Source organism: Spermophilus citellus, assembly GCF_964194105.1.
Source record: "Spermophilus citellus genome assembly, chromosome: 4".
Taxonomy (NCBI): Eukaryota; Metazoa; Chordata; class Mammalia; order Rodentia; family Sciuridae; genus Spermophilus; species Spermophilus citellus.
In genome coordinates this window covers 68319829-68334718 of record NC_138185.1, presented here as the reverse complement: position 1 = coordinate 68334718, position 14890 = coordinate 68319829, and the positions used below count along the sequence as shown (strand labels likewise).

General features: G+C 46.5%; 1 long non-coding RNA gene across 1 annotated transcript; it reads right to left on the bottom strand.

Annotated features, from left to right (window-relative positions):
* Positions 1–10137: 10137 nt before the first annotated feature.
* LOC308648542 lies at positions 10138–14823 on the bottom strand. Its single transcript, XR_014021851.1, has 2 exons — positions 13607–14823; positions 10138–11644 (listed from the first exon to the last, which is right to left on the bottom strand). It is a non-coding gene; the product is annotated as an uncharacterized lncRNA (long non-coding RNA).
* Between the last annotated feature and the right edge of the window lie 67 nt (positions 14824–14890).

The following is a 14890-nucleotide window of genomic DNA, read 5'->3' as shown; positions in this document are numbered from 1 at the left end:
TATGCAAGTCCCTGGGTTCAGTTCCCAGCCACTACCTCCATCATTTTATTGTGTTATTCTGATATTTTAAAATGCAAATTGTGGTCACTAATCAAAAGTTTGAAAGGCACAAAGAAGAAAATAAAAGTCCAGCCACAAGCCTTTAACAAAGTAACAACCACCGCGAGAATGTCTCTTGGTCTGTTTCTTTCTGGTCTTTTTCTTTTTGTGTATACAAACTCCATTTGTATATTTTATCACCAATTGCTTCTTTTAACTATACACTAGGGGCCACTTTTTTGTTTTAAAACAATATAAACCAAGTAAATCCAACCCACCTCCCTCCCACCCCAGGCCTTTTCCCCTCCCCACTGTGATGTAGATGGGCACAATGGAGTGATGACTAGGAATGGCCCTGGGGAAGTCAGAGTGGGCACATTACACTTCTCTCCTGGTTTCCAAGCAGGACTGTCACTGATCTGCCCACCCCAGTTCCAGACAACACTGGGAGTCCTCTTAGTGGATGAGAGGGGACTCAGCTTATCACTCCCACAGTAATATCCACAAAAAGGGAGGCCACAGAGAATTTGGGTACCAGCAGGCAACTGTTTGGAAATTTCTAGGCTGCTCCTCAGAGCAAGAAAGCCTTCTCATTCCCCTTGCTCTTCTCCAAATTCAATAAAAACTGATTCTCTTGCCCTCCAAGCTTGACCCACCTATTTAAGTTCTGGTGACTACAGAGGCCGCGGGACATGGTTCCTCACAGCAAGGATGGGGTTCAGGCTGGGCTCTTATAGCTGGAAAAGTCCCCAGGCCAGGTCATCATGCCAGTTGTCCTATCTGACCACCTGCTATGTGTAGGGCACCGTGCCAGGTATTTTATAGAATTAGTTCATCCCATTCTTGTGACATCTTGACAGGGGAGGTATCATTATCCCCATTTAATGGATGAAGAAACCGAGGCTCATCAAAATTAAGCCACAGGCCAGCTTCCTTAGTGATGGATCACAAAGGAAGGTGGAGACCAAGGAGATGACCTGTCCAGAGAGAGAACCATTCTAAGGAAAGCTTGTCCTGCGTGATCCAGGCCTGGCTACCTTTCTCCGTGGCACTGGTCTTCCCACATCCAGCCCAGGCTTGGTGGTTTATACCTGTGTGGTTGATCTAAGAGATGGCACACACGTGTCCCCAAGCCCCCACATGTCCAGTGGAGGAAGACACCTATTCTGGCACTGAAGAGTCTGTCCTGGACTAGGCCCCAGGGCAAAGGTTCAAATGAACATGAAGAGTTATAAGTCACATCTGAGATCCAGGCTTCCCAATATCTGTATCCTGCTGCCCAACTGACTCATGAAGCTCAGAAAGTCCAGATCTTATAAGATTATTCAAGCATCCTGGGACTTCACACTGTACTTGTTCACATGTGGGACTAGAATGGTGTCTTCCCCTGGGCATGTGACATGGGGGTACACATGTGTGCTCTGCCTCTTGGATCAACCATCCAGAGCCAGGTGATAGTGAGCCAGACCTCCCTCCCTATTTTCCCTCATGATACCCTATGTGACCTTGGCCAGGTCTCACACCCTCCCTGAGTCCCAGTTGGTCTTTTCTGTGGAATCTTAACCCCCGTGGTTCCTGAAGGACAGGGATAGTGAAGACCTACTTGATCCCCACACTCAGGGCGGGCTCTTCAATCAGCATCAGCCATTATGTTTCACTTCATGGGTGAATTTTGATAGATTAGCTGTGATTGTAAGGAACACTTTGGGGGAAAGAGCTCCACAGCTGTGTGGTGATGGATTAGCAATGTCTGCCATGGGGTGGGACCCAGAAGGGGTGGTATGTGTTCTATGTGTTTGCCTTAATCATGATCAACAAGTGGCCTGTCACAAGTGGACTTTGAGGAGTTCCCCAATGCTCCCTTTCAGTGTGGTGTCCCAGTAACCCATTTCGGTGAAAATGGACCCTGGGGAAAATGTTGCAGCTGTGGGAAGGGGATTTTGCATGCTTTGTGCTTTTCCTAGCCACTTCCTGTCCCAGATAGCAGTTCCAGGGCCTGCACTGGGGTTAATCCATGAGGTCACAACTCTTGTCTTAAGATCTTTGATTCAGAGGATCCTGTCATAAAGAAGAGTCTCAGGCTGTTTCCTTTCCTGGCAGTACCCCTGCTTCTAAATGCCCCCATTACCAAAACCCACACCCACTCCTGACCCAGTCAGAGATGGCATGCAAATTCAAACCTGGTTTATATGACTGCAATAGCAGAATACCTGACCTTCCCAGGCGTGCATTTTGTTTTTGTTTATTTGTTTGTTTTGGGGTGCTGGGGATCAAACCCAGGGCCTCCCAGGCTAACCAAGCCTTCTACCACTGAACTACACCCACAGCTCCAAGAGTGCATTTTAAAAGTGGAAACCTAACTGTCTCTAATGGTGGAATTCCAGACATTGTGGCAAATAGAGGGGGACCCATCTGAGGAGATGGGGACTGCCTGAGATCATGACCTCCTCAGATCATGCCAATGAGTGTGCAGCCTGGCTTTACCCCAACTATGTCACTGTTTTGCTAAGTCCTGAGCAGGTCTCTGCTCTATTTCCTTCTGGGATAGTCTTGTTTGGCTCTGATAGATGATTCCACTCCACCCTGTTTCCCAAGCCTTCTGCCTTGCAAGACTCCCCACTTAGTGCAGAGCAACAAGGGAGAAACCCTGCGCTGGAAGAATCTGTCAGTGTTTCCAAAATTCCCAGTGAAGGAGGAGTGTTTTGCAAGCTCCCAGAATTTTCTTAAAAGCAGGAAAATTGGAGGGCTGGGATTGTGGCTCAGCAATAGAGCTCTCGTCTAGCACATGAAAGGCCCTGGGTTTGATCTTCAGCACCACATAAAAATAAATAAATAAAATAAAGGTGATATGTCCAACTACAACTGAAAAATAAATATTTTTAAAAAGCAGGAAAATTGGAGGCCATAAAATCCCACCTCTTACCCAGTGTTTTTCAAAACCCCTTCCCAAAAGTCTGTTGCGCTTCTACGTGAATGCCTGGAGAGACAGGGAGCTCATTTGGAAGGGAAGGAGATTCTAAGCATCTTTTATTTCCTCTTTGTCATTTTATGTGGAATCAAGTGTTCTACAGTGAGATAATTTATTTGACAAATATTGATGAAGCACCTACTTATGCCAGGTACTTTTTGAACCATTGGAGATAGAGCATCAGGCAAAACAGACAGAAATCCCTGCTGCCTTCCTGCCCAAGAAGATGTGACATTCTAAGTGGGGGAAAAAAGACAATACATAAACAAATGAGAAAAGAGCATGTCCAATGGTGAAAAGTGCTCTGGCAGAAAACAAAGACAGGAAGTGGGGTAGGGGGTGCTGTGCGTGCATTTTGACATATAGTAGTCAGCAAAAGTGGTATTTGAGAAAAGTCTCTGAAAGACTTGGGGATAAGGCATCTGGATGTGACAGAGAGAAGTCTAGGCAAAGGCCCTGAGGCACGAGTGTATTTGAGGGATGGAGAAAAAGCAGATGGAGCCAGGTGGAAGGTTGTGGGGAACTGAGGTGAGGAAGTGTTGAGGGGGGAGGCAAGTGACAGTACACTGGGAACTGCAGAATGGGACCCCTTATCTGAGCTCTAACAGTGCCTGAACATCTCCTGGAGCCAAAGACAGGAGTTTACTTTTGGTTTTTTGGTGGTGGTTGTTCATTTATTTGTTTTCCAGTACTGAGGATTGAACTCAGAGCAGCCCTACTACAGAGCTACATCCTGAGCCCTTTTTATTTTATTTATTTTTTATTTTGAGACAGGGTCTGGCTAAATTGCCCAGGCTGGCCTTGAATTTGTAATCCTCTTGCCTCAATCTCTTGAGTCCCAGGGATTACAGGCATGGGCCATTGTTCTGGGAACTTAGTTTTTACAATCAATTTTATTGATCTAGGAAAATTGTAGCCAAATTACTATGTGGGGCAAGAGGCTTGACTGATCTGCAGGGGCGCTGGGATAGGATGATGGCTCAGGGGCTCCAAGACTGCCCCACTGCTCTGCCTCCCTTCTGGGATTGGAGCTGAGAGAATGGCCACAAGTTTGTGCTTTCTTCCCTTTTCTTTTTTTTTCCTTCAGTACTGGGTTGAACCCAGGACCTTTCCCTTGCATGTGCTAGGCAAACCCTTTAGCACTAAGCCACACACCCAACCCCAGGTGCCAGGAACACACAGAACCCTTAGTCGTTTGCCAGGACCTGACAGAGTGTCATTGTTACAGTCACAGACATAGACCATTATCTTCTAAGTGATGTTTTGGCATGAGAGTGTTTGTTCACCTTGATATTGGGCGAGAGGAATTGTGGTCACATGGCCAGGCTTGGCACATTTTCTTCTGGGACTCTCCAAGAAGAAGGTTCCTATGGAGTCTAGGCCCCAACAGAGACTAGGACCACCCCACTTCCCTTCTACCCTCTGCCTTAGGCTTTAAATATCCTGCCTGGCCCAGCCCAGCAGGGCCTGGCCCAGGTGAGCATTTATGGCCAGAAACTGATGGCAAACAGCATACTCTGGTCCCTGTCACTGCCACTGGTTCCTAGTAGTCCCTGGAGACATGCAGCCACAGATTCAAATTTCAATTTTATCACTTTCTAGCCCAGTGACCTTGAGTCAGTTATTTAATCCTTCTTAGACTAAATGTACCTTTGTTTGTTTATGGCTTGACACATGCTAAGCAAGCACTTTGCTACTGAGTCATACTCCCAGCCCTTTTTATTTTTATTTTGAGACAAGGTCTTGCTAAATTGTCCAAGCTGGCCTTGAACTTGAAATCCTCCTGCCTCAGCTTCCTAAATTACTGGGATTACAGGTATGCATCACTGTACCCTGTTAGACTAAATGTTCTAATCTGTAAAATGGGTAGAATTTACTTTATAGGGATATGGGGAGGACTGAAGAAAACCCTGCATGTAAAGCACTAAGCCTAGTGCCAGCACTTAGCAAGTTAGCCACTACAATTATTTCCATTATCATTCCTGTCAGCATGACCACCTTACAATTTACTGTTGACACAGGATTTCACTGCCCAAGTTTGCATTTGTGTTTATGATTGTATTGGCATCAAGCAGTCCTTTTTAATTGCTGCTGGCTAACAAGAAAAGAACAGAGGCGGATTTAATGCGTAAATGATGCGTTGAAGCCAAGTGAAGGCCAAATGATGTAACAGCCCACTGTGCAAATAGAAGTATTGCAGTAATTCAAATACATAAAAAAAAAAAAGTCAGGGAGAACTGAGTCATTCCCAGCACATGGCAGCATCCACAGGCATGACAAAGTCAGGAGATATCTGCTCTTTTTTTTTTTTTAATATTTTTTATTTTTAGTTGTAGATGGACACAATATCTTTATTTTTTTTAATGTGGTGCTGAGGATCGAACCCAGAGCCTCACACGTGCTAGGCGAGCACTCTACCACTGAGCCACAACCCCAGACCAGGAGATATCTGCTCTTATATGGTCAGTTCCATCTTGCTGCAAGCAGCAATTTGGTTTTAGACAAACAACATCATCTTCCCATTAAACTGATATTATTGCTGGGTACAGTGGCACACACCTGTAATCCCAACAACATGGGAGGCTGAGGTAGGAGGATTGCAAACTGGAGGCCAGCCTGGGCAACTTAGTGAGCCCCTGTCTCAGAATAAAATATTAAAGCAAGGGCTGGGGATATAGCTCAGGGGCAGAGCACCTCTGGGTTCAATTTCTAGTAACACACACACACACACACACACACTGATAATGTTACTTTTTATTTTTCTGGGTATGGAGAGACTGAACCTGGGACCTCACACATACTGGGCAAGCACTCTACCACTATGCTACACCATCAGCCCTGTTTGCATTTATTATGTATTTTTCTCTGATGTAGATGTATTGCTAAGTGGAAAAAAAATTATACTATGTCATCTATTGTTAAAAAGGGAGTGTATAAGAATAAATGTGAGGCTGGAGGCTGAAAGGCTGAGACAGGAAGATTACAAATTCAAGGACAGACTCAGCAATTTAGCAAGGTCCTAAACAACTTAGCAAGACCATGTCTCAAAGTAAAAAAATAAAGAGGGCTGGGAATATAACTCAGTGGTAAAGTGCCCCTGGATTCAATCCCCACTACCTTCCCCCTGAAAAATAAAAAGAGTAGGTATCTGTGTGGGGGGGTGTGGTGTTGGAGATTGAACCCTGGGCCTTGCACATGCTAGGTAAGTGCTCTACCACTCAGCTACATCCCAAACCCCTGAAATGGATTCATTCCACTCCAAGCAGACACCAGGGCCTGGGTGGCAGCTGTCAACAAGGCCCCACCAGCCACAACAGCCTCATCCAGTGCCTCCGTGGCCTGTCTATATGTTCTGTGTCATAATGTGAACAAGTTGAACGGTACAGTACTGCCTGGGAGAACTATTTGTTGATCTCTTTCTTCAGGGGTAAAGGGTCAAAGGAACAAGTGGCTTGCAAAATGACCACGAGGGCACAGCCACCCCATGGGCCATCCAGGAACCAGGCGACACTGAAAGGTGGCACCAAACATAGGCAGCCAGGTGAGGAGATTGGCAGCTCTCCTGCTCAGGAAAAGAAGAGCTCTCTAAGAAGAGCTGCATAAGGACAGAGATCCTCCCACAAAAGCCTGGGCTAGGCCAAAGTAGGGAGGTCAGAGAAGCCTCCTTGGGCAGCCAACCCGGAAAGCTCTCCTACCTCAGAGGAAGAAGAACGGAGCATAGCTGCAGCAGCTATTGTTGCTGTCCTGGCACTGGGCTGAGCACTTTACAGGTGTCACCTGATGAGCTGGGTGCTGTTTGTACCCCATTTTACAGATGAGGAAATTGAGGCCCTGAGAAGTTAAGTCATTTTCGCAAGGGTATTCTAGAGCATTTCAGAGCTGAATTTGAATTCAGAGCTGAGCTAGTGACCAGCACACTGTACTGTCTCCTGCCAGGTTTAGGGAGGTGGGGAACAGAGGAGGGCAGTTCAGTGATTGTCACAAATGATATCAAAAAACCAACATGTGGTCTGGGGTTATGGCTCAGCGGTAGAGTGTTTGCCTAGCACATACACATTTTTAAAAAAGTTATTATATCCAACTACAACATATATATATATATATATATATATATATATATATATATATATATATATGTACTACTATGAGAATTCAGGTGAACAAGACTTTTCCAAGAAAAAGTCAAGTGTGAATCACAGCTGAGCCTCCCACATCACAGTGCCTGAGTGAATCTGTCTGATTCAGTCACAGCTCAACCCTCTTATAGAGGCAGAAAGCAGAGTTGTTTAAGCATGTGGGCTTCCATTCATACTCCTCTGCTCAAATCTTGAGTCTTTCTTTTCCTAACTGATTCTTAGCAAGCTGTCTAGGACTCACTTTCCAAATCTGTGAAATGGGAGTAATAACACTTGTGTGCCTGCCTCGAGGGTTGTTGTGAGTTGTAAATTAGGCAATCATGGTAAAGTATTAAGCATGGTGCCCAACAGGGATGAGCCAATAAGTGCTCTGTAGGTTTTTGCTGCTATCTGAAAGCATCCCTTGGTTGCCAAGTCTCCTGCTAAAGATGCCCATAGGGGTGCTGTTTAGGGAGAAGCAACTGAACGAGTGAAGTGGTTAGGTTGTGGGATCCAGGCCTGGTTACCCCCTGCCAGCTATTGTTCTGCTGAAATCCCCTCTTCCCAGGCTGAATGTACAGACCCTCTGTGACCATCCTTCCCAGGGGTGCTCAGTGGCCCCACACCTGCTTACTGGTTTGTGAAAGTCACCACCCTCACTATGTGTAACATTGGGAGGGTTACCTGTGTTGGGCTGCTGTGGATTCCCACTCTTCCCCATATATTTTTTCTTCCCACTATAGACAGAAAGACCTTTAAAAAGGGTAAATTAGCTGGCCGAGGTGGTCCAGGCCTATAATTTCAGCTGCTCAGGAGGTCCAAGGCCAGCCTAGGCAAGTTAGTGAGACCTGTCTCAAAATGAAAGATAAAAAAGACTGGGGATGTGGCTCAGTGGTAGAACATTTGCCTAGCACATGTGGGGCCGTGGGTTCAGTCCCAAGCATCACACCTACAAAAAGGTTAATTAGTAAAATTCTCCAAAACTGCCCATTGCTGTGGGAATTAATTTGACATCAAGGCCCAATCTGCCAAGTGCTCCATGATCTAGCTCCTTTCTACCCCCTATCTCCTCTCTTTCTACTCTTTCCCTCCTACAGGCAGGCATCACCATGGCCAGCCACATTACCTTTTTTTTTTTTTTTAATATTTTTAGTTGTAGATGGATACAATACCTTTATTTATTTATGTGGTGCTGAGGATCGAACCCAGTGTCTCACATGTAGGAGGCAAATGCTCTACCACCGAGCTACAACCCCAGCTCACATTCCCCTCTTTATTACTGTATTCCATAGTACTTGGGATATCTGAAGTTCTTTAGAAACTGGACACTGGAAAAGGTCTTGTATTCAATAGGTGCTCAATCAATACTAGAGAAATGAATGAATACCTGGTGCACACTAAACCTTTCACAAGTTTGTTTCCACATATAATTTATCCCTATTACAACATTTCTCTTACTCCCCTGCCTTGCCTGGGGGCTCCCAAGAACCTCAGTGGAGGTCTTCATCAACTAAGAAGCATCTGGACCCCAGTGAGGGCCCCTCATTGTTTGCTACTCATAGCTCTCCCTTTTGGGCATCTCAGGCATCCCCTCCTGCCAACTGCAGTCCTCAGGCATGAACCTACAATCTATGAGCAGGTTGGCACATGGCACCGGGCTCCCGGAGTGCCCTACTCCCCAGGTGCACCATGCCCCATTGAGAGAGAGTGCCCGCCCACCTCCATGGGGTATTAACTGATTTTTTTTTTCCCCAGTGATGTTTGTTTTAGGGATTAAAGTCAGTGGAGGAGCCTGTGATTTCCAGAATCCTCTGTTCTTTCCTTGGCAATTAGCATTATATTTGTTATTTTATTTTCTCAAGCCCCTGATAATACTGTTCCAGACTTGTTGGTTTGATAGCATCATCCAACGGAAAGACTCTCCTATGCTTTCCTAAACTGAGGACTGGCTCGTTTCTCAGAGCGACTTTGGAGCCAACTGTTGTTGCCATTCTTTTGCTTCCTTTCTTAGGTCAAGCCTGTATCCATGATCATTTTTTTTAAGTTGTAGGTGGATACAATACCTTTACTTTATTTATTTATTTTTATGTGGTGCTGAGGATCAAACCCAGTGCCTCACACATGCAAGGCAAGTGCTGTACCACTGAGCCACAACTCCAGCCCCCATGATTATTTTCTTTTTAAGTACTCTAGTGACCCCTCACTTATAGAACACAATCAAGAAATGGGCTACTCACAGCCAGACACAGTGGCACATGCCTGTAATCCCAGTGACGTGGGAGGCTGAGACAGGAAGATTACAGGTTAGAGGGCAGCCTCAGCAATTTAGCAAGGCCCTAAGCAACTTAGCAAGACCCTGTCTCAAAATGAAAAAGGATTGGGGATGTAGCTCAGTGACAAAGCGCCCTGGGTTCAATCCTCTAAAAGAAAAAGGAAAAGAAAGAAAGAAAAAAACGGGCTAATTACATGAGTGAATTTTCAAAATAATGTCCTTTTAGCACTAAAACTTCAAACAATTGGGGCTGGGGATGTGGCTCAAGCGATAGCGGGCTCGCCTGGCATGCATACGGCCCCGGGGTTTGATCCTCAGCACCACATACAAACAAAGATGCTGTGTCCGCTGATAAAAAAAAAAAAAAATATATATATATATATATATAATTTAAAAAGAGTTTAAAAAGAAACTTCAAACAATTAAACACTTTTAAAAAAGTTTTATTGAGTTTTAATTGACACACTATAAACTGTACATAAAGTGTACAACTTGATATGTTTTGACGTAAGTACACAGCCATGAAACCATCACCACAGTCAAGATAATGATCATATCCATAATCCCAAATTTCCTCTCACCCCTCCCTATCCCCCTTTCCCAAGCAGTCATGAATCTACTCTCTGAATATAGTCAATGCTAACATGTCTCACCCACTTCCTCACCTTTGCAAACAGAGTACCCTTTTTTATTTTGTTCTTTTATTTATTTGCAGTACTGGGGATTGAACCCATGGTCTCTCATGTGCTAAGCAAGTGCTCTGTCACTGAGTTACATCCCTAGTCCTTTTTATTTTGAGATAGATTCTAAGTTGTTCAGCTAACCAGGAACTTTCAATCCTCCTCCCTCAGCCTCCTGAGTAGCTGTGATTACAGGCACCACCACTGCGCTTTGCATTCTGTCTTTTTTGTTTGTTTGTTTGTTGTTTTTGTTTTCCTTAAGACAGGGATCTCTGTCTATTGTGCAAGCAGACTGTGACTCTTGAGGCTCTTCTGCTTCAGTTTTCCGAGTGTTGGGACTGCAGGTGCACACATCGATTCTGCATTATCATCAACATTGTGAAAATGATGTCCTCAGACGTCAGGAAGATGCATACGATTTTTTTGTCCTGAACACTAAGTGGCCCCGTTTGTCATACTGCCATATTAGGCAGTTTTGGGCTTGGGAGCTGTCTTGGTGCACAATTCCCAGCCAGCCCATAACTCCACTGCCTCCAATCCTGACACATTAACTGCCAACCTGTGACATTCCTATTCCCCAATATGAACGAGCAGTTTTTAATTGGGAGTGATTTTGTCATTGGAAGTGATTTGGCATGTCTGGGAAGCTTTTTGGATGTAATAGGAATGGGGGTGCTACTGGCATTTAGTGTTTGGAGACCAGGGAGTGTTTGGAGAACATCCTACAATGCATGGACAGTCCCCACAACTCAAGACATCAAGAGTTGAGATTGAGAAACCCTATTCCAGCTGACAAACCAATTGGAAAACTCAATAAGAAGCTACAATCATTGCATACATTTCTGGATCAAATGGGCTAAGGAAGGGCAGCAGGTTTGTTGAAACTCAAGGTCATGGAGTTCCCAGATTCAGGAAGATTCAGGTGAGTCTCATACCTCCTTTCAATTCTACCAGAGGCAGCCTCTGGATTCCTGAGGACAATCCCTAAGGGATCTGAGGTACCAGGATCCAACATTCAGCTGGTGATGAATGAATTTCTATCTGACCGAAGAGACTGTGCCCAAAGCAGTTATTAGGTGATTGATTGTAGGTAGCACTGGCTGAGTATTGAAAACAAGGCAGAAGACATAGAGCTGGCCAAAGGAAGCCATTAAATCAATGAGTGTCTAGGATGTGGTAGAGCCAGATGGTGAAAGGTAAATGTAGACCCACCCCAATAAATGAGAAAATGAGAAGGGCTGGCCATGTTGGGATCCAGTCCCAGCATGACCAAATATTTCACCACCAACTCACTTCTAATCTCCAGCTCCTCCCTCTCACTCACAGGCACCCTGTTTGCCTGTCATATAAAGGAGGTTTTCCCAAAGTGGTTTAGCCAGAACTGGAAGGGCTATGCCTTGTGACAGAAGAGGAGCTTGACTGTGGCACCAGCAGCCAACAGGGGAAGCAGCGGCAATAGGATGGATCCCAGGTGTTCTGGAGCTAGATGGTGAAGCGTGGGCATGCTTTATTCAATTCTGCCTGACTTGAAGCTTTCACCATAACATTAGAAGAGCTATTGTACACACTCCTGAAAATGCAGGTAAGCAAAAAAGAAGAAAATGAAAAGCTTTCAGGTCTCATCCTTTCAGAAGATGCACCAGTTAAATTTTGTTGTGTACCCTTCTATACAAACATGGATGTTGTGTACATTTTGATTAAAATCAGGCATGGGTGCTGCTGCTGAAGGCTTTATTTGAGGTGTATGAGGCAGGGAAGTGGTTTGAGAAATAGGGACTCCCAGAGCACTGCAAGGGGACAATGGAACTGGGGAATTTAGAACTGTGATTACCCTATAGTTACTAAGGAGTCTCATGCATTAGCTGCAAATTCAAAGATAAAGAGAGATCCGGCTGCTGGACCCTTACTCCCAGATCCCTGCCTGGAAAGTGGGAACCCTTTTCCAGCCCCTCCTGGCCCCCAGGATTTCCCTATTAGGCAGACCCTGCTTTTCCTATCTCCAGGCTCCTACTGTCACTCCTACTAACTACTAACTGTAGTATAAAACTTATAATGGCTCACCAAAGAGGACCTTGGGCTCCTAAAGCCCAAGTCACAAGTCCTGAGCTTTAGAGACAGCTTAGCTTCTTAGGCCCTGAGGCCTCAGATCAATCAGCTGGGAGAGATAAAGAGAAGATACCTGCTTCAAAGAGATAAAGGCAGAAGTTCTCAGCTGGGGCAGCTGATTCTCTCCAGAGGTATCTCAGAGAGTGGCTTCCAAATCTTTTCTAGGCAGAATTGTTGCAAAATACAATCTTCTGGGAAACCCCAGAATGTGAGAAGGATCAGAGTGGACAGGCTTTGGGTGAAGCAGGGCAGGTGCTTACCTGCTCAATACCTCCTCTTCCCTCCCCCTAATGATGCACCTTTGAGCAACATAGTTTAATGAATTCTATCTTTATGCCAAAGGCATGATTGGAAGAACAAGCTGGCAGAAGAAATGGGGAAGCTGCATAGCCTCTGTCTGAGTGGCAGCCTTTTGGTCCTTCCTTCTCCAAAAACCCACAGCAGCTTGCCTAGGACCAACTCCCAGATGGATAGGGCAACTGAGGTAGCCTGTAGTGCTTTCTTTCTCGGCTGACCTTTCTTCTAGGCCACAGAACACAAAGGAAGGGCACTGGGGGACTCCCATGTGAGGTGGGGCCAGCCCTGTCCCTATTTCCCCTCAATGGGGTTCTCTTGCTCATAGCCTGAGGAAGAACTGTGACTCACTTCCTGCCTCAGTCTCACTATAGGAGTATTGTTCTTCCAACTGTGGCTGGTGATGGTAGGGGCTACCCCAAGGTTGCCCCTAGAAGTTTTGACTCCTTGTGGGCGGGAAGTCCCCAAACTGGGAGTCAAACAGATTTATGGATTTACCAACTTATCTCCTAGCTCTGAGGAACCCTACATTCTTAAATTTTCTGTCATGTTTGTAAGGGTATCCCAAAAGCACCTAAACCCATTAATTGAATATTATCTCTTATTTTACAGAGGGATATGGGGGCTCTGAGGAGTTAAGGTGGCACAATACAAAACAGTGCCACAGGGACTTGAACTCCAGTTCGCTGGTTGATCTTTCACATGAGTGATTTTAAGAATATTATTTAACTTCTCTGGGACTGTTTCCTCCTCTGTCAAATGTAGTTCATGATGCATAAAAGACTCCTAATGGAAACAGGACATGGGGGTATGTGACTATAGTCCCAGCTGCTTGGGAGGCTGAGGCAGGAGAATTGCAAGAACAGGGCAAGCCTGTGCAATTACACAAGACCTTGTCTTAAAATAAGAAGAAGAGCTGGAATGTAGCTCGATGGTAGAGCATTTGCTTGGCCCTTGGTTCAATCCCCATTACCACAAAAATAAAACAAAAAAACATTGTGAAGCAGATACATGCATGTAATCCCAGCTACTGGGGAGGCAAATCGCAGTTCCAGCTAGCCTGGGCAATTTAACAATACCCTACCTCAAAATAAAATTAAATACAAGCTCCTGAAGGAAAACAGTACCGTACCTATCTCATGAGGTTTGTGGTGAGAAGAGTTAATACATGGAACTGGCTTAGAATGGTGCCTGGCTCCGGGTAAGCACTCCGTGGCATTTGTTTTTATCATTATCCGGGAACCTTTGTGAAGGAGGTGACAGGATAGCACTCTGCTGCCAGGTTATCTCACAGGGAGCAGGAAGGGATAGGCAGAGGCTGCTCCACGACCTTGGAATAACCCAGCCTGGGAAGCTCTTGGCCACATTTTCCCTCTTTTCTTTCTCAGCTCAAGCAGTGTCCACCTCAGCCAAGTAGCACAGACATTTTTTAGGGCAGGGACCCAGGGAGGGAGAGGCTTCAGCTGGTATATTTCAAGTAGCTTGGATTCAGGCTCACTAAAACCCCAGGTCTCTTCCAGGATCCAAGGCCTGCTAGTTGTGGGATTTAGGGCAAATTATTTAAACTTTGTACACCTCAGTTTCCTTATCAGTAAAATGGGATTAATAACGTCAGTCTGAGAAAGGATTATGTGGATTAATAATATACCTAAGGAAGAGATAATCTTATATCACTGGCCAAGTGCCTGGCATGTCGTTGGTGTGTGTGTGTGGGGGGGGGGGAATTAAAAGATGGGTTACTTTTGCTTATGTATCCACCTGTCCAAACACAAGCAAATAAAATCGTGACTCCTCTAACAGGCCACGAGGTTTGTCTTGCCGCTGGGAGACAGGACCTTCAAGTGGCATGCCCCAGGTCTGCCATCCCAGGCCCCTTCACCCGGTCATGCCCAAACTCAGGACTCAGGAAGAGCTGGGGAAGCGGGGAAGGGCTGGGGTGGGGGTGGAGGTGGGGAGAACGCCAGCTTCCCAGAGTCCTGCCGAGGCTGGGCTCGGAATGACTCCCCAGACCCTTCCCTTCCCATCCCCTCAAGAGGGTTCCGAGTTCGGGTGTCCACAACCAGCTGCCCAGGGAGCTCGCGGTACGAAGAGCCGAACCCGGGGGCAGAGACGGGGACTATGAGGCCCAGGGGGGGCGCGCTGGCGACCGTGAGGGCTTTGGGATCACCGGCCCCACGTCCTACCTGCCCCTACAGGGAGCCAGAGGCAGCGGGCGCCCCAGAAGGCCGCAGGGCCGGGCGTGCAGGGTCGCGCGGCGCTCGCACTCGGAACGCGGGCCCGGGCTGGGCTGCATGCGCTGCACGGGCTGGGCTGCGCGGCGGGCCGGCGGCGGCGGCGGCGGCGGCGGCGGCGGCGGCGGCGGCGGCGGCGGCGGCGGCGGCGGCGGCGGCGGCGGCGGCGGCGGCGGCGGCCGGGG